This window comes from Cricetulus griseus, chromosome 5 (genome assembly GCF_003668045.3).
Source record: "Cricetulus griseus strain 17A/GY chromosome 5, alternate assembly CriGri-PICRH-1.0, whole genome shotgun sequence".
In the NCBI taxonomy this organism is placed as follows: Eukaryota; Metazoa; Chordata; class Mammalia; order Rodentia; family Cricetidae; genus Cricetulus; species Cricetulus griseus.
The window spans coordinates 48,750,186-48,777,045 of NC_048598.1; positions in this window are offsets into that span (position 1 = coordinate 48,750,186).

Here is a 26,860-nt window from a genome sequence, read left to right on the forward strand (position 1 = left end):
AAGGGGAAGGCTGGGGAGAGGAGAAAGGCAGACAAGAGATGCCATGTAGAGACCTGGAAGATATGATGTTTCAGGTGTTCTCTGGAAAGATAAGAACACATAGAAATACATATATTAGTATTTATGGGTTAGTAATTAAGACACAGCTAGCAAAAAGAAGACCTAGCCATTGGCCAACATCTTTATAGTTAATATAGCATTGGTGTGTTAATACAGTAGCTGTTGGGCCAGGCAGGACAGAAACCTCCATTCTTAATTAACCTCTATTGTGTGTTAGTGTTTACATAATGCATAGTTACCATGCATTTGTAGAATTTAATAGGACTTCTCTCATTATTGATTCAGAAAACTTTTGTGACCCTTCAAAAAAAGATCTTGAGTTAAAGGGAACAAATATTTGGCTTGTCATAAGCATGGCAGTGGTAAATCACAATGAAAATATGTCAAACCATACACCAAGGAAGACAACGGCATCTTAAACCAGGACCTTTTTCTTATTTTGCTCATTATAAATGTTCTTTGCAGCTTTGTCCTTTCTTTGATGCTGAATATTCCCTCTCCACAAGTGTTTTGCAGTAAGTCAATCATCACATCCCCTGGGTTTTGCTACAGCACCATCATACCTCCTTAAAAGTCTAATAAAGCTTTAGCCCTTTTTCTATTTTTACAGTGATAAGTGTCTTGAAAGAAGAATTAAAGCAGAAGGCAAACCTGCCATGATTAAAGAGAAACTATATAGAAAAATTTGTCATTGATTTTAATTGTGTCCAGTTTTCTCAGCTTACCAATCCTTAATTTGATGATAATAACATTATGCAATCTAACACACAAACAAAGAATTATTGTGAGGTATGCTTGCATCTGCTCTCACCCTTTGAGAGTGTGTCTTCCACTACAGCAGTCCATTTAGCCATTGGATACTCTGACCATTGACAGTGGTTTATGTAATAAACTCAGTCTGTATTCAACAACATAGATTCTTTGTCTCATTCATATTCACAGGGAACAAGGTACTAGAGGAAGGCAAGAGAGATATAAAGGTAATACTAGAATCAGGATATTGGACCTTAAAGACATTTTCTTCATTTTTAAAGTATGGAACAGAAATACCAGTCGGACCTCCTTAAAACTCTTATGGATATGTCTGAGCTTCATTAGGCTTTTAAGGAGGTATAACAGTGCTGCAGTAAACCCAGGAGATGTGATGACTGACTTATTGAAAAGCACTTGTGGAGAGGGAGGAGTCAGCATTCTATCAAAGGAGAACAAAGCCACTTAGACTATTGAGTATTTATAATGAGCAAAATGAGGTAAACAGAGAAGCCATTGTCTATTTGATTTGAGACTGATAATAAACCTTCCACATTATATATAATTCTAATATATCTGGTGAAATTGGTGAAACATTTCATTTTAATTCTTTTTCAATGGGATATTTGGATTAAAATTTTAAGTAATGAATAAACTAAAAATTAAAACAATTTGCTCTAGAAATACACTATTGCAAAATAATTATGGAAGTTTTAATTGACGAACATATTAAAAGGTATACAAAACTATAATAGACATTTAAAAGTTAATTTTTATAAAAGGCAATGACTCCTCTTAAAACATTAAGGAAACCTACAAGATTAAAGCCTGGCACCTCTGCCTGAACTTGGTGTCTGTCTCTGTGGGTCAGATTCTGCCTTGACTCTCCACAGATAAATGTGAAGAAGACACAAGTTTATTATCTCAGATCTTCATTTGGCTCAGATTCCTGGAACAGTGAGTCTTTTCAGGCAAGACAATGCTTAAGATGAAGACAAATATGATGCCAAAGCTATACCCTGAAGCAGGCCATCCTGTGAGATCCAGACTTGTCCTCTCTGGATATTGGAGACAGATGACAAGGATTAATGATATATTTATTATCAGGAGCTGACAGAAGTAGAAGCCATGGTGGGTAGAACTACACCTAGAACAAGATCTTCTGGAATATGTGTAGTACTTTACCTCACTCCTCAGTTTTCCTTTTGCTTAAACCTAAAACTTAGTATAGAGCATGATGATCTTGGAGTAACTATATACACATTTTTCTATAATTAAATCCCTCCTTTTCCTTCGAAATACTTCTTCAATTGGTCTATTACTAAGGTGACCAAGGGCAGTCTGTTGGGGGTGTTGAAAGGTTAGTTGAAAAGTAAGACCTAGTATTCTAGGTATAGAACCACAGCAATTGCCCTAAATACCATCCCTGTGTTTTCTTGCAGAAATTCTAGTTATTATTGGCTGCCATGTGCTATCTTTTAAAATTCAGGTTTTCTTACCATTTCTTTAAACCACCATGCATCTCTACCATAGGGTGGCTTGCCAACCCCCACTACTGAAGAATCTGCATTTCTAGGAGACTGTGGTAGTTTCAATGTAACTGGTCCCATTATCTTCTAGGGAGTGGCACTATTAGGAGCTTTAACCCTGTTGGAGTATATGTGGTCTTGTTGAAGAAAATATGTCATCTGTGGGAATGGGCTTTGAGTCCTGTTTTACTCCAGCTTCATTCAGTGTAGCAATCAGACAACTTACTATTGCCTGAAAGTTGTAATACTCTCATCTATCTCTTCTTTATCATGTGTGCTTACATGTCACTATGTCCCACCATGATGATAATGGACTGAACCTCTGAAACTGTAAACTGTCACCTCAAATGTTTCCCTTTATAGAAGTTGCTGTGGTCATGGTGTTTCTTCTCAGCAATAGAAACCCTAACTAAGACAGGCTAAAGCTACACAACAAAAACTTAGTTTCCCATGGCACCAGTGCATTTCTGATGGCAGAGCATAGCAAAAGCATAGAATCTTTGTGTGGGAGCTGGATATACAGAGAAAGAATTTAGGCCAGGCAAGGGGTATCCCTCAGAGGAGATCAAAAGGAAGGCCAAGCCACACCTGAGAATTTTTGAAGATTTCTGGTAGTTAGAATTACCAGGACTGAACAGGTGCCAAAGAATGTGAGAGAATACTATCCAGAGCTGACTTAAGAGACCAACAACTTCTGCCTTAAACTAGAGTACAAATGGTGAGCTAATTATGAAGTCCTGAAGGCATTTTTCCCATAGTTCTGCTTAAGAAACCAAGATTTGGCTTAAGAATCCATCAAAAGGGACTTTCTTGAAATAGAACATTCTAGAACATACAAATTCCACCATCATGGTTGACAAAATGAATCCCTCCATTTCTCAGTCACACCTGTGTTTCTACTCTACAGTTGAAAGTTTCTACTCTACAGTTTATGATCTACTCTACAGATCATAAACAACTCCACTGGTCCTTCACAGGAATCCTGTGAACTCTACATATTTCCTGATTCTTGCTTCTTCCACACTTTAAACACTGACCTATCCTGTAACACAGACTCTGATATACCATCCCTTTAACACGAATCAATATTAGCAGTGCCAACATCTAAAATCTGGCTTATATCTGAGGATACTACTAATTCTTTCACTTCCCCTGTCTGAATCTGAGTTTGGGGAAAATTCTTGACCATCAGTGAGAGTCTATCCAGATGAAAATGAACAGTTCCTTGATCACACACAGCTTGGCTGGACTGGGCCTCTAGTATTTTTTTGTCCCGAACAACACTGGTCTCATCTAGGGCAACAGGGAATTTGCCTTCAGGGAAATGGGGAATTTGTCTTGATCCCTATATGATATGCCATCAGCCAGAAGCACAACTCACCAGCCAGTCACGGCCACTGCTGGCTGCAGAAGACAAGGTCAGATGTTACTGAATGCTCTGTTTCTAAACATTACACCAATATATTATCAATTGCACAGGGGATATGATCACATCCCCCTCTTACTCAGGAATCATGGAGATAACTTCAACTCCTGACACAACCTCATAGCCTCACCCTCTTTGTTGCTTATCCAAATAAGCAAAGATTTCTGCCCTTTATATGTCACAAAGGGAAAACAGATGAAAATAAATTGAATGAAGGTGAATGGTTAATCCCCAATCCATGAGGGCTTCTAACAGTGCTTGAAGTTTTTTTTTTTTTTTTTTAAGTGACAAATCCAAGCCAATTAGGAGAAGAATAAAGTTGGATTTAAAAACACTATAGTTTAAGTGCTTACTATAGTATCATATTTCAGTCTAAATCATGTAAAACTTTCTTTTTTTAATATTAGTGTTTGTAACATTGTGAGGCAAGGTAGTTTTTCTTTATTTTTACATTTTTGTAGCCTTAAATGGGTTAGCAATTCTCTGAAGAAAGCATAGCCACTTAATAAAAGAGAATGAACACTCATATTCTTCCTTACCAGGGTGCAATGGCTAAAAGATGATGTCTTAAAAGGGCTGGTCCTAGCCCAGAGAACAACTCCAAAATTCATGAACCTAATGAGTTGAGTACTCAGGAGAGGAAACCAATGTGCATCAGTAAGGGTGGGACATCAAATATATTGAGCTTACCAAGGTTTTGGGATACAGCTTTGAGAGCAGAAGTTTGGGGAAACTCGGGAACTTTGGAATGACAGTAAAACATCCTAGGTGAATCTCATAGGTTCCAACATCCCTGTTACTATACAGCTAATGCTGCATTCCAGCCCATGCAGTTTATACCATCCATGCCTTTCTCTCCCACATCCCTTTACTTCACTTCCTGGCCTTCTCTGGGGGACCAGTCTCTCTTTGTGTCTCCAGTTGAGGGTGTTATACGTTCCCTCTCCTAATCCACCAATGCACAATATGTTAAATAACTCTAAAGACATTCCTCTCCATTGCTCTCCAGAGAAACTGCTTTGACCTCTCCCCTGGGGTTTCATTCCAGAAGTCCCACCTCTCTGTGTTCTGCAGTAAGAGATAGCAGGGGCCTAAGTGCAGTGCTGGCTAAGTCTTATTTTTAGCTGCACAATTCTAATTTTCCCCAACTGAATTGATTAAGCCTATTACACAAGGCTAGCTTGAACACTTTGTTAATATGCAAGAGGAGTTTGGGGATAAATAAAAATACACTTTAAACCTCATATGTGCTGACATTTAAATATAATTACTGCACATTAAACTTGCTTACAAGAATCACTATTCATAAATCTGGAAAGTTAATGGCTGCCTAGGCAGCCACATCCAACAGAAGTACCAACATTATGCTTCTGTGTCTCATGAAATGTAGCTAGAAGTAGTCTACGGTGTAAAGAACTTTAAGCAGAAATTATGGATTGGCTAGATTGTTATATATATTGAGAGAACACAGATGTACTTCTTACTAATTATAATACTAGGATATATGTTTGTTTAAATGTATATAGGCAATATTAAGTGTGGTGGATTGAAAGAAAATATTCCCCAAAGGGAGTGACACTAATAGGATGTGTGACCCTGTTGGGGGAGGAATGGTCTTGTTAGAGGAAATATGTCACTGTTGGCTTTTAGGTCTCATGCACTCAAGTCATGCCCAGTGTATCAGACCATTTCCTGTTACCTGAATAAGATGTAGAACACTACCTTGCTAGCACCATAACTGCCTGCACGCTCCATGTCCTGCCATGAAGACAATGGACTAAACAAACCTCTAAAACTGTAAGTCAGCCCCATTTAAATGTTTTCCTTTATAAGAGTTGCTGTGTTCATGGTGACTCCTCACAGCAATAGAAACCCTAACTAAGACACTAAGATTAAAATTAGATATCTGACACATGACAGGCAAGAACTGTACCACTGTATCACTGAATGAAATATACATCCCACCAAGTTTTCCCCAGTTTTTAAATTCTTTTCAAACAGAATTCTCATAAAGTTATCCATGGTTTCCTTGAATTTACTCTCTCTATCTGGTCATGAGCTCATAGCCTTCCTGCTTCTTCCTCCCAATTCCACTAGATTATAATTATGGGGATTGACCCTACAGCTTCTTGGATGCCAAACAAACATTCAATCACTGAGCTATATATTTCTACAGTTTGTTAAACTTTTGATGGGATGAATTATTAGAGGGGAAAGTACTCTAAGCTCATCATAACCCAGTCAAGACTTTATTTACCATCTTAATTCACTGTAGTACGATAAAGAAATTTGCCATAAAATACTGTTTCTTTTCTGTCTTTATTCAACTTACTCAGTAGAAAGATATTAAAACAAGTAAGTTTACTAGTTATTATGAGAATATAATGGTTAACTAATAGAGAAATAATGAGAGAAGTTTTATTGGTATCTGTCACATCAGATGAAAACCAAATTAAATATAGATGGTAAGTAGTTTGATGGTCACTGAAAAAAGGTAGATTCAGAATTTAAGAAAAAACTTTTCAGTTTATATAAAGTATGAAATATGATACTGACTGACCCACCCATGTGTTTATAAATTAGGCCTACAGGACCTCTATGCCTGAGACCTATCATCATGTAAACCAGGAAGGATTCACAATGCATCCTGGGGAGTATGAACTTCATCTTCTAAGTGGATATCTGTTTAGAAGTTTCAAGCAAAAAGTAATGTGAAAATATTGGGTTTTATAATCATTCAGTCAGCAATCCAGAGGAAAAATGTAGAAATTCACATCAATAGGCAGAGACTGAGATTCTGAACTAACAACACTTTATGTAGAGAGTTGAAATAGAACATATGAGAAAACTATAAACTATGTTGTGAAGTCCTTTATATATTTTAGACATTAGGCACTATCAGATATTCAGTTAACAAAGGCCTCCTTTCATTCCACAGTCTCTTAACTCCACACAGTGTTTCCTCTGCTGTGCAGAAGCTTTTCAGTGTCAATCACATTTATTCCATGCTGTTGTTTCCTGAACTCTTACAGTGTTTTGTGTAATAAACTTCCCAACTGTCTATCTTCAACTATTTCCCCTGGCAGTTTTTTTTTTCTTTTTTTCTTTTTTTTTGTTTTTTTAGCTCAGGGTCTTTGTATTATTATTTTATTGAAAGTAGATGCTTTCACAAAATATATTGTGATCAAAATTTCCCAACCTAATCAGCTCCCAGATCCTTTCTATCTCGCTACCCATCCAACTCTGTAGAAAGTAAAGAGTAAACAGGCAAATGGAAAAACAAACAACTCATAACAGAAGAAATCGCACACAAAAAAAAAACAAAACAAAAAAGCAGGAGAGGACTAGGTATGCTGCCCCATACTTCTCCCACCAATCACTGCTATAGTCTAGCCCCCTAATAAAACAGAAGCCCCTGCAAAACTGCAGGTCAGGAATTCCAGAAAACTAGGCCTGCAGAGACTTTCCACTCTCTGTTCCCCTACAGATAATCCCTTAGTCTCATTCCTAGCACTGCAAGAGATCACCAGCTGCAGCATCTTGTCAATGTCTCTTGTCCATGTCTGCTATAGATCCCACAGCCCAGACCCTCCTGACAACTAACCCCATCCCATAGTTGTACTCAAGCTTCCAGTACAAACTGGAATCAATAAAAAAAGAAATACACAGCCATCACACTCTATGGAAATACAAATAGGAAACAGAAAACAAGGAATAAAACTCCCACCCAACAAAGACAAACACAAAATCAATACCTAAACCTATAATCATTTTGACTTAAGTTTTGTGCAAGGCGATAGGCTTGGGTTATAACGGCAGTCTTCTACATGTCCACAACCAGTTATGCCAGCACCATTTGTTGAAGATGTTCTCTTTGTTCCATTGTATAAATTTGGATTATTTATCAAAAGTCAGGTGTTTATAGGTATGTGGGTTAATATCAGTGTTTCAACTCTATTCCATTGGTCTACCTGTCTATTTTTGTACCAATACCAAGCTGTTTTCAGGACTATAGCTCTGTAATAGAGCTTGAAGTCAGGGATGTTGATGCCTCCAGAAGTTCCTTTATTGTACAGGGCTGTTTTGGCTATCCTGGATCTTTTGTTTCTCCATACAAATTTGAGAATTGTTCTTTTAAGGTCCGTGAAGAATTGTGTTGGGATTTTGATGGAGATTGCATTGAATCTGCAGATTTCTTTTGGCAAGATTGCTATTTTTACTATGTTAATCCTACCTATCCAAGAGCATGGGAGATCTTTCCATTTTCTGGTATCTCCTTTAATTTCTTTCTTAAGAGACTCAAAATTCTTATGGTACAGGTCTTTCACATTTTTGGTTAGTGTTACTACAAGGTATTTTATGTTGTTTGTGGCAATTGTAAAGAGTGATGTTTCTCTGATTTCTTTCTCCACTAATGTGTCATCAGTGTATAGTAGGGCTACAGATTTTTTTTAGTTAATCTTGTATCCTGCCACTTTGCTGAAGGTGTTTAGCAGCTGTAGGAGTTCCCTGGTAAAGTTTTTCGGGTTGCTAATGCAGACTATCTTATCGTCTGCAAATAGTGAGAGTTTGACTTCTTCCTTTCTGATTTGTATTACCTTAATGTCCTTTTGTTGTCTTATTGCTCTAGCTAGAACTTCAAGGACAATATTGAAGAGGTATGGAGAGAGTTGACAGCCTTGTCTCGTCCCCAATTTTACAGGAATTGGATTGAGTTTCTCTCCATTTAATTTGATGTTTGCTGTTGGCTTGCTGTATATTGCTTTTATTATGTTGGGGTATGTTCCTGTTATCCATGATTTGTCCAAGACCTTTATCATGAAGGGGTGTTGGATTTTGTCAAAGGCTTTTTCTGCATCTAGTGAGATGATCATGTTTTTTTTTTTTTCCTCAGTCTGTTTATATGGTGGATTACATTGATGGATTTACGTATGTTGAACCATCCTTGGATTCCCGGGATGAAGTCTACTTGATCATGGTGGATGATTAATCAGCCCTAACCCAGATGCCTAGGTGCCAGCATAAGGACACTATCAATAACAATCATGGCAATATGTCTACACTATGGCCCAGCTATCCAACCAATTATTATAACCAAAATATTATTTTCAACAATATTTTTTTCAAAACAGAGTTTCTCTGTATTGTTTTGGAGCATGTCCTGGAACTCTTTCTGTAGGCTGGCCTCAAACTCACAGAGATCCACCTGCCTCTACTTCCCAAGTGCTGGGATTAAAGGAGTGAGCCACCAACACCTGGCTCAAAAATATGTTAAAGAAAGTATCCTAGATTCAGGAAAGAGATGCCTATAGAGGTACAAGATGTATACAGAACACAAACAAAATGGACCAGAAAAGAAAATCCCCCTTCCACATAATAATCAAAAATAATAAATATAGAGAACAAAGAAAGAATATTAAAGTTGCAAAGGGAAAAGTTCAAAAAATATATAAGGCAGACCTAATAAAATAACACCTGACTTCTCAATTGAGAGCCTTAAAGACTCTCATTTTTGAGATTGCAGACAGTAATATATATTGCAGACAGTAAATAGCCACAGATTACAGACCAGATTACTATACCAGTAAAATCTTCAATCATTGCTGATGGAGAAAATAAGATACTTTGTGATAAAGTCAAATTTAAACAATATCTACGAATCCAGCTCTACAGAAGGTGCTAGAAGGAAAACACCAACCAAGGGAAGTCAAATGCACCCATTAAAGCACAGGCAATAAATAATCTCATACCAACAGAAACAAAAGAAGAGAAGCATGAACACACACACACACACACACAAACACTCATCAGCACCATGAACACCACCATAACCACCTCCACACATAAGGCATTGCATGCATGTCAACACATATACACATACACTTGCACAATAAATAAGTGAATAAATACTTTTTGAAGAAAGAAGCAATAAACCTAAGGAATGACTAGATTTTCACGTTTGTGAATTATGGTGAGGTAAGATTTTTCTTCTTAATGAAAGCTGTGTAAAATATCTGGCTAAAACACAGTTCTACAAAACAGAAAAAATACATCTAAAATTTAAAGACATCTATTTAAATCCCTAACATGTCTTTTAAAAAGTATTAATGATAGTTGGACATGGTTATAGATGTCAGAACACCATCATTGAAAAAATGAGGGAGGAATGGAACCTACACTACTTATAAAGACACTGTCTCCTAACCAATGGATTAAAATTGATGTGCTAATTTCTTACTCATACAGAAACTACAATATTATGTTTAAACCTTCTTTGTATTTACAAAAGATTCTTAGGTTTCTAGGATGTAAGTATACCTACAGCTATGCCTTGACTATCCAGAAACATGTAAAGAACCATTTTATAAACACGCAATTTCAAGTTATACAACAAAAAACAAAGTTCCAAAAGATTGCTAAATATATTAAGTATATGCTCAACATCTTTTCAGATGTTGTAAAAAGTAATTTTGCTGTACCGCCTGGGCAGCCTCCCTCTTAGAACAGTGCTCTTTGTAACTCATCTTCAACTACACCTGCATATCCTGATAAGTCAGTAATGTTGTACTCCAGGCTGTCTCTCTGCCTTTATGCATTCTGTTATGATTTTTTTAAAGATCATCCCTGAACTCTTAAATCCCTAGTAGACTATTTCTTAATGTTTGAGAACAGTTGACACTGGAATCAGACCCAGTCTTGATTTTTTTTCACATTTCTTTTTATTTGAATTAGAAACAGGATTGTTTTACATGACAATCCCAGTTCCCTTCTCTCTCCTGTCCTCCCCTACCACCATCCCCCAACTAAAACCCTACCTATCCCATATCCTTTCTGCTCCCCCTGGATGGTGAGGCCTTCTGTAGGGTGTCATCAGATTCTATCATATCCTTTGGCATAGGGCCTAGGCCCACCCCCGTGTGTCTTGGCTGAGGGAGTATTCCTTTATATGGAATGGGCTCCCAAAGTCCACATCTATGATAGGGATAAGTACTGAACTACTACAGGAGGTCCGGTACATTTCTGAGGTTTCATCACTGAAACCCATAATCCTGGGGTCTGGATCTCCCATGCTGGTATTCCAGCTATCAGTCTGGGGAGCAAGAGTTCCCGATGTTAAGGTCAGCTGTTTATGTAGGTTTCACCAGCGTGGTCTGAACTCCTTTGCTCTTCACTCATCTGCATCTGGATTCCAGTTCAGTTCGGTGATTAGTTGTGGGTGTCTGCTTCAACTTCCACCAGCTGCTGGATAAGGGCTATCAGGCTGGAGATCTACAAAGCAGTCTTGATTTTTTAAGTCCTCCCTTTGTTATATATAGGTTCAACTTTTGTTATGTTGTGAAGATTAGGATAGATTACAAGAAATAATGAAGCATAAGTCTCTATGACAAAGCAAACACCCAAGAATTACAATTATCAGTAATTTCTAGAATGTATTGGTGATTCTAGAGTGTGTTAAGCTATGTGCTGAAGTGGTTTGTTAGGACACATAGAGTATACGATAACTGTATGGAATTCAGTAGAACATGTTACTAAACATAATTATATATATATATATAATATATATATATATATATATATTACACATTTATCATAGAATATAATTAGAAAATATCATTTTCTCCTTCCATTTCAACCCTGAAGTCCACTTATGTACCCCTCCATACCCACTTCTGTCTTTCCAAATCACGGCCACTATTTAAATTCTTATAATCACACACACATGCACACACACATTCTTAATTACATGAGTTCAACCTATTCAGGACTCATGGCCCACCAGTTGGTATTGGGTAACCACTTGCTGTACTATTCCCTGAAGAAGACTATTTCTCTGGCTCTCTTCATTCCTTAGTTGACTGTAGTTCTTTTTGTAGGGTGAAGCTTGGTTCTGGTCATGCATATTTAGGCAGCCATGCTGATAATACTTTATGGTTAATTCTTAAAAATTCTAAGCACTGTGCTCTCACATTTTGTTTTGCAGTTTAAAATGTGAGGCTTTAAAAAGTTGTCACTTAACATTTAAGTATAGTTCATTATTATGTAATTTATATGCAAGAATAGTATGCTAAGCAATTAAGGTATGTTTATCTTAATGAAAGGATAAAGTCTTGGTGACTTGTAACATCCCAGTTATCTGAAAAAAAAAGCAGGAACTTAGAAGACTGCAAATAAGAATCCACTTTGCTATAGAGAAAACATGAAACCAAGTTTCTAATTAACTATTAATGGCATTATTTATAATCACATTCATGTTTGTGAAGTTCTACAGGTAAGAGCTTTTATGTAGTTCATTTCTCTGTAGTGCTTATTCCAGTTGAATTGTCCTGGTTATCAATGTTTTCTGTGAGCCACAGCAGCTTGTTCTGCAGAGCAGAAATTATGCTGGTCTAGGCAGTCCAGTGCAGCTGTTCTAAACTACTACCTCAAAACTATCATTATGGACTAACTATCCACAACCACCTGTCAAGAGACACGTTCTCACTCCACATCCTAATTATAAAATAAAAGCTGACATTAAATTTAAAATTTCACCAATACGTGTGGAGGTATTTCCTTAGTATTTTTGAAGTTTCTTATCTTGTAATAATACATGAGTATGACACAAAAGTTAAATCTATATTAATGATGGTCATCATGATCATCATATATGTAGGGATACACACTCAAAGAGACTGAAAAAAAAGCTAAGATCCATACTTTAAAATACCTCTTGTACTGACGTTAATTGCATGCAATAACTCCATTATAAATCTCAGTGGAATGTGTCCCCAAAATAATGGGTCATGTAGAATACAGAATATTGGGGCTCAAGGACCACGAAGAGCAATTTGATAATTCAATCAAAGGTGGATATAAATTTCATAAAACCCATAAATAGAATACATAGGAACATAGGAACTGTGTTATAGATCAAAAGCATAGAGCCGATCTGTGAATTCACTGGAGAAATTTTCCAAATCTAGAGAAAGAGATGTCAATTCCAGTAGAATAGGCACACAGAACACCAAAGAAGCAGTACCAGAAAAGAAACTCCTCACACAATATTATAGTTGAAACACTAAATACACAGAACAAAGAAAATTGCAGAAAAAAGTCACAGTTATTTACAAAGACAAGCCCAACAGAAAGGCAACTAATCCCTTAAGGGAAACCGTAAAAGCCAATACAGTTTGGAATAATGTACTTTGAGTGATAAAAGGCTACATTTGCCAACTCAGAATACTATAGCCAGCAAAACTATCCAGTATGACTAAAAGAGAAATAAAACCTTTCAATGATTCAAATAGGCTAAAATAATTTATTTCACCAAACTATCCCTACAGAGAAAACTAGAAGGAATATCCTAGAGTGAAGAAATGGATAAACAAATACAAAAGGCCACAGGGAGAAAATGAGGCTACAATGAACTGATATGCAAAGTAAGACTGAGAAAATATATACCACAAAACAATAAAACTCACAACAATAATTACTCATATTTCAATAATGACTTTAAATATTTGTGGCCTCAACAATGAAGACATTGTGGTAGTCTGAATGAAATGGCCCTATGGGCTCATAGGAAGTGGCACTATTTTTGGTCTGAGCTTTTTGGAGTAGGTGTGGCTTTGTTGGAGGAAGTGTTTCACTGAGGGCAAGCTCTGAAGTCTCATATGCTCATATGTCTCTGTCGTTTCTTGCTGCCAGTGGATCCAGATTTAGAACACTCAGCTATCTCTCAACATTTTTTTTTTTGTATTTGTATTCCTGATAGTGACCATTCTGACAGGGTGAAATGGAATTTTAAAGTAGTTTAATCAGCATTTTCCTGCTAGCTATAACTGTTGAAACTCTGTCTCGGCTGGTTAGCTTTCATAGCTCTTGAATGCACTGTGGTGCCTGCTGGGGAGAAAAGACACTGATGGTTCAGCACTGTATCCTCTATATGACAATATCAACATGCTAGAAAATATGTGCACCCTCCTGCAATAATGGCCGGATTTTTTATGGAGGTAACCAGTTTTTCCCTCAGCTCAATTTGGAGAAAATTTACACCTGGTCCTGTACATCTGGGCACTATTTTTGACTAATGTTTACTAAATAGTAGAATCTATTTCTGCTCTGTTCGCACATCACATTAATCACAGCATCCACCCATTTTAAGCATGTGGAGGAATCTCCATTCACTTATTTGTTATTCTAAACATGTCTGAGATCAAAAGGTCACGTAAGTATTTACCTGTGCATCCATATACTTCACTACAGAATTGTTAGTAAACCGAATACAATTGGGGAAAAAAAAAAGTCAGGAAAAGCAGTTAGTTAGCTCATAACAATTATGCCACTAGCAGCATGGCCAATTACTATTATTTTGTTACCTTGTTCAACAAAACACACTGCAAGACAAGTTTTCAGTGCACTGAAGAAATGAAGTGGATCATTTATTTTCACAACTACCTTCAAACTTATTTGCTCTAAACAGTTTGAAGTTATTTGCTTAGATACCATTCTTTCAAAGGGGATGGGGCTTCAGATCTTGAGAACTTGAAACTACCTCATTTTTTCAGGTGTTGTCTGTGGGATTAAAGATATCATTCAGATGTACATCCACTACAGGGAGAAGCCTAGAAGACACTAAGTCAAAATTCCCACTAGTTTAAGAGGTGAAATTTGTAAACCTATAGATAAACAAAGCTAAATTAACTAGCTGCTAATTTTATTTTTTAATATTAGTATATGTCATTTTACTTCCTAGACAAGGAGATGAATAGAAGGAAAAATTAACTAAAATACCTCTCAAATATATTATGTTCAGTTGCATTACACAGAATCTGAAAGTAATTTCAGTAAATAGAATTTATTAAGCTATAAATATTTACCCAGCTTCGTTAAATTTTGCCATATGCCAAACTAGAAATAGAGAATGAATATATACAAACATATCAATATCAAAATTAATTATTTGAAATAGAAACAATATATATATATATATATATATATATATATAATATTCATATATGTCCACATATCAAATTTTGATTTGAATTTAATAAAATAAATTTTGGGGTAATTCCATTTGCTGCTACCTACTTCAATAGTCTTTTGTAGCTTTTTAATTGGCACAGTACTGATTTTTAAGTATGTCCTTATGATTCTATGTATTTCCTTGATATCTGTTGTGATGTCCCCTTATTGTAACTTATCTAATTAATATGTATATTTGCTCTTCCTCTTTTAGTTTATTTGGATAAGGGTTTATAACTGTTTCATAGTTTCTTTGTATTATTTCTTTTATTTTTTCATTCTGTTTTATTTTATTTTATTCAGACAAGTTCTCATTATAAAGCACAGATTGGTCTTGAATTTACAGTCCTCCTGCCTCAGCCTCCAAATACTGCCATTACAGGCCTATGCCACTATTCTCAACCCTAAGTGACTTCAATAAGCTTTATTAGTTTCTCCCATATGAATGGAGGTGATTCAGGGCTGGAGTATAACCACCAAGGAGCTTTTATTTCTTTCTCCCACCATTTTTTTTTGCATATTTCAAAAGTCTCCCCAGAATGGCTGCAGCAGTTCCAGACACCACATCCTAACAATGTTATACCCAGAACCAGAGAGGAGAACAGAGAAAACTTTGTAAAACCTAAATTGCTATCTTCTTTTAATTTTATTTTTTTCAATTTTTATTCGAATTAGAAACAAGATTGTTTTAGATAACAATCCCAGTTCCCTCTTCCTCCCATCCTCCCCTGCCACCCCCCAACAAATAAAACCCTACCTATCACATACCCTTTCTGCTCCCCATGGAGGGTGAAGCCTTCTATAGGGGGTCTTCAGGTCTCTCATATCATTTAGGATAGGGCCTAGGTGGACCCCATGTGCCTTGACTCAGGGAGTATCCTTCTATGTGGAATGGGCTCCCAAAGTTCACACTTATGCTAGGGATAAGTACTGATCTATTACAGGAGGCCCCATGGGATTCCGAGGTCTCCTCACTGACACCCATGTTCCTGGGGTCTAGATCAGTCCCATGATGGTTTCCCGGCTATCAGTCTGAGGAACAAGAGCTACCCGTTGTTCAGGTCAGCTGTTTTGTGGGTTTCACCAGTCTGGTCTGGACCCCTTTGCTCATGATTCATCCTTCTCTGCAACTGGATTCCAGTTCAGATCAGTGACTACCTGTGGGTGACTGCTTCTACTTCTACCAGCTGCTGGATGAATGATATAGGATGGCATATAAGTCAGTCATCAAGCTCATTATTAGGAGAGGGCATTTAAGGTAGCCTCTTCTCTGTTGCTTAGATTGTTAGTTGGTGTCATCTTTGTAGCTCTCCAGACATTTCCCTAGTGCCTGATTTGCCTTTAAACATAAAATGTCTTCCACTATTACGGTATCTCTTATCTTGTTTTCTTCCACTCAACCTTTCTACTCCCTCATGTCCTCCTCAACACTCCTCTTCTCCCCTTCTCATTCTCCTGTCTCCCTCTCCCCTCCCCACATGCTTCCAATTTTCTCAGGAGATCTTGTCCCTTTCCCCTTCTTCGGTGCGGCGTCCACCCTTGACCAGCAAGAAAGACGCCACACCGAGGAATCTTCTTCAAACACAGTTTAATCGGGAACCTCTTTTCTTTGTACAATGTATAATGGAGGCGGCGGCGGCGGTGGCGGCCCCGGGCCGAGGGAGACGGGGCTTGATATAGTCTACATCTACCAATCACCTAACCTTACGTGGCGCACCAGGATAGGTTGTCTCCAAGCAGAATTAAGAGGATACATGACCTTTACCATATTTGGAGTTGTTTACCACAGAGAGCGCTCGCCGTCGGGCTGGCGGAGGGCAGAAACCGGCGCCATCTTTTGGGTGCGGTTTTCTGCAGCTCCCTACAGTTCCCCCTTTTTGTTTTAATATTATAGGAGTAGCAGTATCTATCTGTTGTCAGATTTCAGTCATCTCTGTCTTAGGTTCAACCCCAGTGTCCCTATCTTACCCGTCAAAGAGTCACTGTGTCGCCCTCACAGGCTCATGTCTTAGGTTGAAGGGAACACATGTATGCTTATTCGCTCAGCATGAGGGTAGGTGCCCGTCATTGAGCATGACTGATTCAGATACGCATCACTCACTCAGCAAGGGCGAGACAGACATCTATTTGTCTGTCAGCATGGATAACCATGCTTGAGGGGACTGTCCTGCTTCCACAGCAGCAAAGGCCTGTACCAACATAGCAGCTTGGGATTTTTGCGACTTCCTGATCCTGCATAGGCACCACAAGCAAACAAAAATGGCTAACAGCATCATGGAAAACATAACCCCTACTCCAGCCCATTCCTTAACTAAACTAAAGGCTTGTGCAATCATGGTATTACTTCTCTGCTGTGTGACCCTCATCCTGCAGATACACCATAAGGCTATGAAACTAACTAGGATAAGCATTCCTCCCAGGGCACCCATTCCTGCCCACTCTTTCAGATGATTCATGGCTTGAGTGATCCACGCAGACAGTCCTTCCGCAACCAAGATGTCGACCCTGGTGGAATTCACATGCACTATGGAGAGTCTCAGCTCCTGCATCAGCTTTTCAAAATCCCCAGACCAGTTGCCTAGAAGATACTATGAAGGTTGTTTAGACATATTTGCTGCTAAGGAATAATTCTGATAGGAAACAGCTGTTACACACAAACCAGGCATTCTCCATTCACATCCCAACTGTGCCAGTTGTCATAAAGTATCCAATTGTTCCTGCAATAGATCAATGTGTTGATTCAAAACCATAATGCCACCTTTCAATTGAGCATTAAGGGTAGATTGGATATCCAATGCAATCTCCATATGCTAAGTGCAGCAATTTCAACTCCTTACTAGCTAAGAGAATGTCATCCATATAGTGGACACATCTCACAGCAGGGTTTTTCTCTCTAATAGGAGCAATAGCATGACACACAAAAAGCTGACACATAGTGGGGCTATTGGCCATACCCTCGGGTAAAACCACCCACTCATATAATGGTATGGAGAATAGAAGGTAAAGTAAAAGCAAACCTAACACTATCCTGCACACATCACAAATCAGGTTCTTCATGATTGGGTAGGGCTGACAGCAATGGTAAACCACGCTGCACAGGCCCCATGACTTGCATCTATTTTTTATTTCCTTCAGCTGTTCTAACGTCTCCTGCCCCTCTTCTACAGCCTTGCGGCATCTTTGATCCTCTAGACAGCTGCGAACCATTTTCCAAATAGGCCTCGTCCCTGGCTTCAGCGTTCCCTGTGCCCAGGCAAAATCTAGATCTTTTCCAAGCTTATCCCAACTATCCACAGTGAGATTGCCCGAGGCTGCGATGTTAAAAAGCAGCCAAATGACCACTATAATAGCGGGGTCCATCAACTTACTCTCACTCTGCAAATTAAAGCAGAAGCGAGGTTTTTTACTTTCGGTTCGCTTTTGTCACGAACAGTGTTGCTCCTTTCCGGAGACTTTACCGCCTCTTTCCCGAGGGCTTTGTTGCTCCTTTACCGGAGACTTTATCGCTTCTTTCCTGAGGGCTTTGGTGCTCCTTTACCGGAGACTTTATCGCCTCTTTCCCGAGGACCTTGGTGCTCCTTTACTGGAGACCTATCTCCGCATTCACCGCGGACTTTACAGTTCCACTTACCTTGGGAACTTACCCCCGACTGTGAGAAGTTCTGATTCCCCGTACGGGCCACCACTTGCGGCGTCCACCCTTGACCAGCAAGAAAGACGCCACACCGAGGAATCTTCTTCAACACAGTTTAATCGGGAACCTCTTTGCTTTGTACAGTGTATAATGGCAGCGGCGGCGGCGGCGGCGGCCCCGGGCCGAGGGAGACGGGGCTTGATATAGTCTACATCTACCAATCACCTAACCCTACGTGGCGCGCCAGGATAGGTTGTCTCCAAGCAGAATTAAGAGGATACATGACCTTTACCATATTTGGAGTTGTTTACCACAGAGAGCGCTCGCCGTCGGGCTGGCGGAGGGCAGAAACCGGCGCCATCTTTTGGGTGCGGTTTTCTGCAGCTCCCTACACTTCGGGGCACAATGTATGTCTCTCTTAGGTTCCTCCTTGTATACTGGCTTCTCTGGCAGTGTGGATTGTGGGCTGGTAATCTTTTGCTCTATGTCTAAGATACATATACGAGGTAGTACATACCTATTTTTCTTTTTGTGATTGGGTTACCTTGTTCAGAATGGTTTCTTCTAGTTCCATCCATTTTCCTGCAAATTTCAAGATTCCATTGTTTTTTGTTTTGTTTTGCTGCTGAGTACTACTCCATTGTGTAAATGTACCACATTTTCTCTATCCATTCTTCAGTTGAGGGATACGTCTAGGTTCTGGATATTACAAATAGTGCTGCTATGAACATAGTTGAACAGATGTCCTTGTTGTATGAATGTGCTTCTTTGGGGTATATGCCTAAGAGTGGAATTGCTGGTTCTTGTGGTAGAACTCATTCCCATCTTCCTGAGGAGTCACCATACAGATTTCCAAAGTGTCTGTACAAGTTGGCACTCCCACCAGCAGTGGAGGAGTGTTCCCCTTTCTCCAATCCTCTCCAGCACAGTCTGTCACTGATGTTTTTGTTTTTTGTTTATTGTTTGTATTTTATTGTTTTCAAGCCCGATTTTGAGTATTTCTTGCCATTGGCTCCTTTTGGAAATCATTTCTTCTCTTTGTTCTAGAGATTTGAGTTATCCCATAACATATTTAATATGAAATCTGTCCAATTATTTTTTGATGTAAGCACTTAGTACTATGTCCTTTCCTCCTAGAATTGCCTTCATTGTGACCCATATGTTTGGATATATTTATGACTTCATTTTCTTTCAATTTTAAAGTTTTATTTTCTTGATTTACTTTTTGACCCATTCTTCATTCAGTAGTGCATTGTTTAGTTCCCAAGAGTTTGCAAACGTTCTGTTTTTGCTTACATCCAATTTTAATCTGTGGTGATCAGATAGGTAACTACATTTTTTAGGAGAAATATATGTATAGTATTGTGCACATATAAAAGGATAGTAGTAGTGTTTGCTGTGGAATAGACAGCATGATTACTGGAAATGAGGCAATGAAATCACTGGTAAACCTCAGCTGTGGAGAAAGTCTATTTTCTGAAGTCATCAAATCAATGGTGATTGGTGAGCCAGACTTAATTCCTCAGAGGCACTGATGGGAATGTGTGAAATTTCATCAATGGATTAGTACAGAATCTGTCTCTAAATCTGCTATTTCATCTCCACGGGTGTGTCACTGGACAATCTAAAAGTGACAATTCAGAGCAAGAAAATGATCCTCCATTCTCTGAGTCTGGTAATGTAAAGATAATGGAACATTAAATAAAGCTTATCTCTTCAGTGAGCCATAGCAATTCCTAGTTTCCAGGAAGTGTAAGGATGGTGTTTTGGGAGCTTGTTTCAGATAGAACAAAAAAGCCAAAGGGATGATTCCACAAATAGGTTAATACTGTTATAGAAGTTTGATTCTGACCGACCTTTTATTGGAAAGTTGAGAAAGCAGACGAATTTCCTCAGGTTCTAGAGTGGTGGGACATGATTAATTCAGAACTTGTGCTTCTAGTCTAGCAGAAATAACTGCACATGAGATTAGAGTCTGTCCTCTTGCATGAAAAAAATCAGTGTTGGGCATCTCAGAAGAGGCAATACCAGTCATAACCATTTCCTGGCTTTCAGACTGTGTTTTACTGCTGAGTTTTATTTGCAGCCATTGAGTCTTAAAGGAAAATCTGGCATCTCTGTTCTGCCTGTCTATAATAGTGTGCAGTGATGTTAGTGTCAGTGTACCAGGTATATGGGAGCATTAGTGTTGCCTGATATTACTTGAAATTTAACATTAAGATGTGAGAAGTTTACCAAAATTTTCCTTTTTCCAACTTTGAAAATGTTACCAGTTATTACAATGCATTGCCATTATAACAACACAGTGTTATAATCATATCACTGATATTTTCTTGCAAACAAGTGATACCAGTCCTTGTCATGAGCAAGGATCAGATAAATCAAGAGTTAGTTCCTGGACTGTTATCAATATGTGGAACACCACTACTTCCCAGTTACAATGACATGTAGTTTCTTGAAAGCAAAACTCAGATGCTATGATTTAATTATTATGAAATAGAATGTAAACTAAACCAGACATTTTTGGAAGTTATTCCCCACAGCTCTTTCTGTGCATTTGTGGCCAGTGTACACATGTCTGCATGTGTTAGCATGTGTGTGTGGTGAATGAGAAGCTAGAGATTTGAAGTCATGAATCTTCTTTGGTCACTATTCTACTCTATCCCTTCAGTTACAGTCTCTCAATTAAAGGCAGGACCTAAAACATGGTTAGTTTCTCTGGCCAGCTTGCTCCAGAACTCACCCAGTGTTTTCATAGAGTCTGAGTTCTGAACTTTTGCCTGGCAAGCAATCTAAACACTAAGCGCTCTCCCCAGAAACGTTCTAGGCAATGCTCATTTCAAGTTTCAGTGTATCAAGTGTGCCTCAAAGTGTTCCAAACCACACAATAGGAGACAGAGATAGTCTCCAAACAAAATTAGAATCTTGCTTGAAAAGTGAAACTTCAGCCAGGCGGGGGTAATGCACACATTTAATCCCAGCATTTGGGAGACAGACATAGGAGGATCCCTGTTAGTTCAAGGTGAGCCTGGTCTATAGAGTGAATTCCAGAACACGCTCCAAAGCTAGAGTAAAACCCTGTTTTGGAAAACCAAAAAATTAATAATAACAATAATTAATAAGAAATAAAATAAAAATGAAAATTCAGCTTAGAGTTAAAGATGAGCTTATAAAAAAACCCACATTATTTATAATTATATTTGTAAACACAATGGAAAATGACCCCAATGTTAACCCTTACCTTTAAAGCAGCCCTCCTGAGTTTAACATCACCATCACTCCATGATATTCTTTTTACTGAAATAATAATTAAAAATTTTCATTCCAGAGAATAAATTATCGAAGCAAGTAAAGAAATAAAAAGTGTGAGTATAGTTAATTCCCTTAGGTTGGAGTTTTCCAGTACTAACATCACAGCAAGTGTCTTCAGTTGAAAGTGATTGAAGTTGGTTGTGGGGGTGTGTTCCTGTGATTCTAGCCCTTAGGAGATGGAGGCAGGAAGACCATGCATAAAAGCTGATTCTGTTATTACACACGTGCTATCGGTGATGGCAGGTATGGGTATACCTGCACAAATAAAAACTGTCAATGCTCCAGCATATGTCTCCACAAAATTGGAACTGTTTTTCAAATATAACATAAAGCATGTTACCGGTATACCACACAATCCTACAGGACAAGCAGTGGTTGAGAGATCTAATAGAACACTTAAGGAGATGCTCAACAAACAAGCTCGGAAGACTAAACCCCCCAAACATAGGCTGCATAATGCTTTATTAACACTAAACTTTCTTAATGCCAATGAAAAAGGACAAACAGCTACAGAAAGACACGGACTACAGAAAAAACTGCTGAACTGAATCAGCCGGTATACTTCAAAGATGTACTGACCTCAGTATGGATGCCAGGACATATGTTAAGTTGGGGTAGGGGCTTTGCATTGGTTTCCACAGGAGAAGAAAAAATTTGGATACCATCAAAGTTGATCAAGAGTTGAAAAGGAAAAACCTCTCGATGAGGAGAAATGACAGGTATTCTACTAAGGTATATCTCATAAACTAAATAGAAACCTCCCAAAGGAAAGGGAAGTGTTTTACTCTTATCTTCACAGGAAAACTCATCTCCAGAAGATAAAGGACACTGCATGGGGTGTCCTAAGAAGAGAAGGTAGCTATAACCATCAAACAAAAGGAACATGCCATACAGTAAACTTTACAGCTGTCTCTCAGAGAACTCTATTTCTCTTTTTCTAGTCCCTATTCAATTAAATTAATGCTGGATTTAGAGTGGGATTTGGCTTTCCTCCACTAAAATCCAAGCACATCTTTAACTAAACTTTATAGAGTTTCCGTATTTTATCAAGAATCCAATTGATATAATACAGAATAAAAGAAGAATTTGGGGACTGTCTTTGTCTTTTCTTGGATCTTTCTTTCAAGGTGTGCACCCTCTCATAATTATTATGCTCCTATGGTTGCCTTTCCCAATATGTGGACATCACAAGCAAACATTTCTCTGCTAACTATTTATGTTTGAGTACCACACAGCCAATGAAGACCTGCCTGACAGCAATCCCTGGACACACCTCCTCGACTTCACTTGATCCAAATTTCTCCATTTCAACTGACACTCCTGCCAGAGCTTTGGGTACCAACTTCAATCAAGTTGAGGATTTCAATCGAGATCTTCAATCAAGCAAATCCCATCTAACATGGACTGGATACAATCCATTCAAGACTTTTAGTATACTAACATTTTTTCCTACAAAACCCCACAAGGCTATTGTCCCTTTTCAGCAGGAAGTAACTTGGAAGATGCTACGCTCACTTTCCCCATTGTTGTCACTTAGGATAGTGTATATACCTAGTTAGGGATGCTTCCTATTGTTTATGGTTGGGATTGGAAGGAGGTGTTCAGGCTTGGACACCTCTTTCAGATGATTTTAGGGTTTAGTTAAAATAGATAGCTAGGATGTGACATCAGCAGAATGTTGTGTCTTCTTATATTTCACCTTTATGATTGTTAATTTTGGATACTTTACACTGTTAAGTTTTATTCTCTTTTAGACTAAAAGGAGAATGGTAGGGGAAGCTGCCCACTTAGGGGTGTGCCTGAGCATGCCTTCAAGGGCATGGTCAGGGTGATGTAGAGTGAGAGTTTCAGATGGCGGGTTTTGCTTTCAGTTTCATTTCTGGCTTGCTGTACAGATTGCTTCCAAGCTGGCTGGCTAGGTCACTCTATTAGTAAGGCTTTTCCCTATTAAATACCCTTATATTTCTACTTGGCTCCATATTGGTAATTTCCCACTTTATCAAACCATCTCTAAAAGAAAAAACAAACAAACAAAATAGAACAGTTGGACTACATTCAACTAACTCATTTCTTCCTGAAATTACTCTGTCAAATCAGATGGAAAACCACTGCCCAGTGGTTAAGATAATTTGTTGCTCAAGATGGGATGGGATGTGGAGTAGGTGGGGGAAAGGGAAAAGGGAGGGAGGAACTGGGATTGACATGTGGAACAAGTTTGTTTCTTTCTTCAATAAAAAAAAATCTGCTTACAAAAAAAGATAAAATAAAAAAGAGAAAGAAATAAAAAGTGTGTCAAATAAGCCCTACAATAAATGTGTTTTGGGGACTTGTTTAAAGCCTGTGTCTATCACCCTGTAAATATGTAATTGAAAAATCCCTGTGACTACCTCTAATACAGGACAAAACATCACAGGCATGGTAAGTACATTTACATAAAGCACTCAAAGGGAAGCTGTAGGTCATGTGAAAGTCAGTGCAGGCTATTGAAACCATATTATACATGTACCCCTCAAGGCATTCAGCCACCAATAACAGTCCCTTTGCTCTGCAGTTCCTCTATATATTTATTTGAGACGTGTCGGAGAGTGAATTCTTTCTGGTTTGGTTTCATTGTCCTTCCAAATGTCCCAGCTTAATATTTCAAAGTCCTATAAGTTCTTCTTTTATTAATTTATTTTTTACATTGCAATCCCAATTCCCCTGCCCTCTACTCCTCTTGCTTCCCCCACCCCCTCCCTTCCCTGTTAAATTAGATATAAAGAAAAAAAGAGACAGGTGAGACATAAGACTAAGAGACATATTAGACATATTAATCGGTTTATTATAGGACTGGCAGAGTAGGGAGACTAAGAGAGAAGAGAAACAGGGTAAATGGCTGACTGCTGTGATGGGTCACCATAGAGAGGCAGAGAAAGTGTATAGGAGGGAGAAGAGATGAGCAGAGCAGAGAGAAGAGTAGAGAGAGAGTAAAGAGAGAAAAGTGTAGAGAGAGCATACATGGGCAGGGATCAGTCTTTTAAAGGGGTCCTCTGCACCTGCATGCAGACTTAGTTCCCATGGAAGCCTGGGTTGACCTGGGTACTGCCTGTTCCAGCAGGTAACAGGGGTAGTCAGCATAATGCCTGAACTTTTCACTCCCCACCTCCCATCTGTTCTTCAGAGAGGGTAAATCCTCCCCTAGTAAGTCAGTCCCATGATCTCCTTGAGGCAGGACCAAGGCACCTCTCTACCCACCACCCGTACACCCCTATGTCTAGGCTGAGCAAGGTATCTCTGCATATAGAATGGGCTCCACTAATTTAGTTTATGCATTAGAGTTACATTTTGCCATATAAAAGTAAGCTACTATATTATGAATTACAAGAAAATGATATACTGCAGGACTTTAGGGGAAATGTGAACTATACAGTAATGAACTGTACATTTTTGCCTTTGTCAAGTTTCATTATAAGAATATGATATATATCAGCCGGGCTTTGGTGGTGCACACCTTTAATCCCTGCACTCAGGAGGCAGAGGCAGGGAGATCTCTGTGAGTTCAAGGCCAGCCTGATCTACAAAGCGAGTTCCAGGACAACCTCCAAAGCAAGATAGAGAAACCCTGTCTCAAAAAACAATAACAAAAACAAAAACAAAAGAATACCATATACCATTTTTTAAATTTATTTATTAGTTCAAGTTAGGGAACAAGCTTGTTTCATATGAAACTCCCTTCTCCCTCTCCCTCTCCCTCTCCCTCTCCCTCTCCCTCTCCCTCTCCTCTCCTCTCTCTCTCCTCTCCCTCTCCCTCTCCCTCTCCCTCCCCTCACCCCATCCCTCCTTCCACTGCCAACCTACCCCCCCACCGCATTCACCCACCACTCCCCAGGCAGGGTAGGGCCCTCAACCGGGGCTCTGCAGTGTCCTCCAAATCTTCCTGAACAGGGCCTAGGCCCTTTCCCATGTGTCCAGGGCCAGAGTGTATCCCTTCATGTGGGATGGGCTCTCAAAGTCCCTTCTTACACCAGGGAAAAATACTAATCCACTACCAGAGGCTCCCTGGAGTTCAGAGGCCTCCTTATTGACATCAATGTACAGGGCTCTGGATCAGTCTTGTGCAGGCCTCCCAGACAGCATCTGGGGTCGATGTGCTCTCCCTTGTTCAGGCCAACTGTTCCTGTGGGTTTCTCCAACCTGGTACAGACCCCTTCGCTCTTCATTCCTCCCTCTCTTCAACTAAATTCCAGATTTCAGCTCAGTGTATATCTGTGGATGTCTGTCTCTGCTTCCATCAGCCACTGGATGAGGGCTCTAGGATGGCATAAAGAGAAGTCATCAATCTCATTGTAGGGGAAGGGCTTTTAAGTTATCCACTCCACCATTGCCTGGGTTGTCAGATCATGTCATCCTTGTAGATCTCTGGAGATCTCCCTAGTTCCAGATCTCTTCTCGGATCTATAGTGGCTCCCTCTAATATGGTATCTCTCATCCTGCTCTCTCTCCTCTATTCTTTCCCCAACTCAATATTTCTGCTCCTCCATTTCCTCTCCTCTACTCCTCTTCTCTTGCTCTTATTGTGACAGCTCCCTCTCCCCTACCCTCATTCTCCCAATTAGCTCAGTAGTTCATGCCACTTCCCATTCCTGGGGACCATTTATCCCTTAGAGTCCTTCATGCTTCCTAGTTTCTTTGGTGAAGAGGATTATAGGCTGGTAATCCTTTGCTCTATGTCTAAAATTCATATATGAGTGAGTACACACCATGTTTGTCTTTTTGTGACTTGGTTACCTCACTCAGGATGGTTTCTTCTAGTTCCATTCATTTGCCTTCAAACTTCAAAATTCCATTGCTTTTTTCTGCTGAGTAATACTCCATTGTACACATGTACCACATTCTCTCAATCCATTCTTCAGTTGAGGGCATCTAGGTTGGTTCCAGTTTCTGGCTATTACAAACAATGCTGCTATGAACATGGTTGAACATATGTTCTTGTTGTATGAACATGCACTATATGGATTTATACCAAAGAGAGGAATGGCTGGATCTTCAGGTAGACTGATTCCCATTTTGCTGAGCAACCTCCATACTGATTTCCAGAGTGGTCTTACAAGTTTGCACACCCACCAGCAATGGAGGAGTGTTCCTTTTTCTCCACATCGTCTCCAG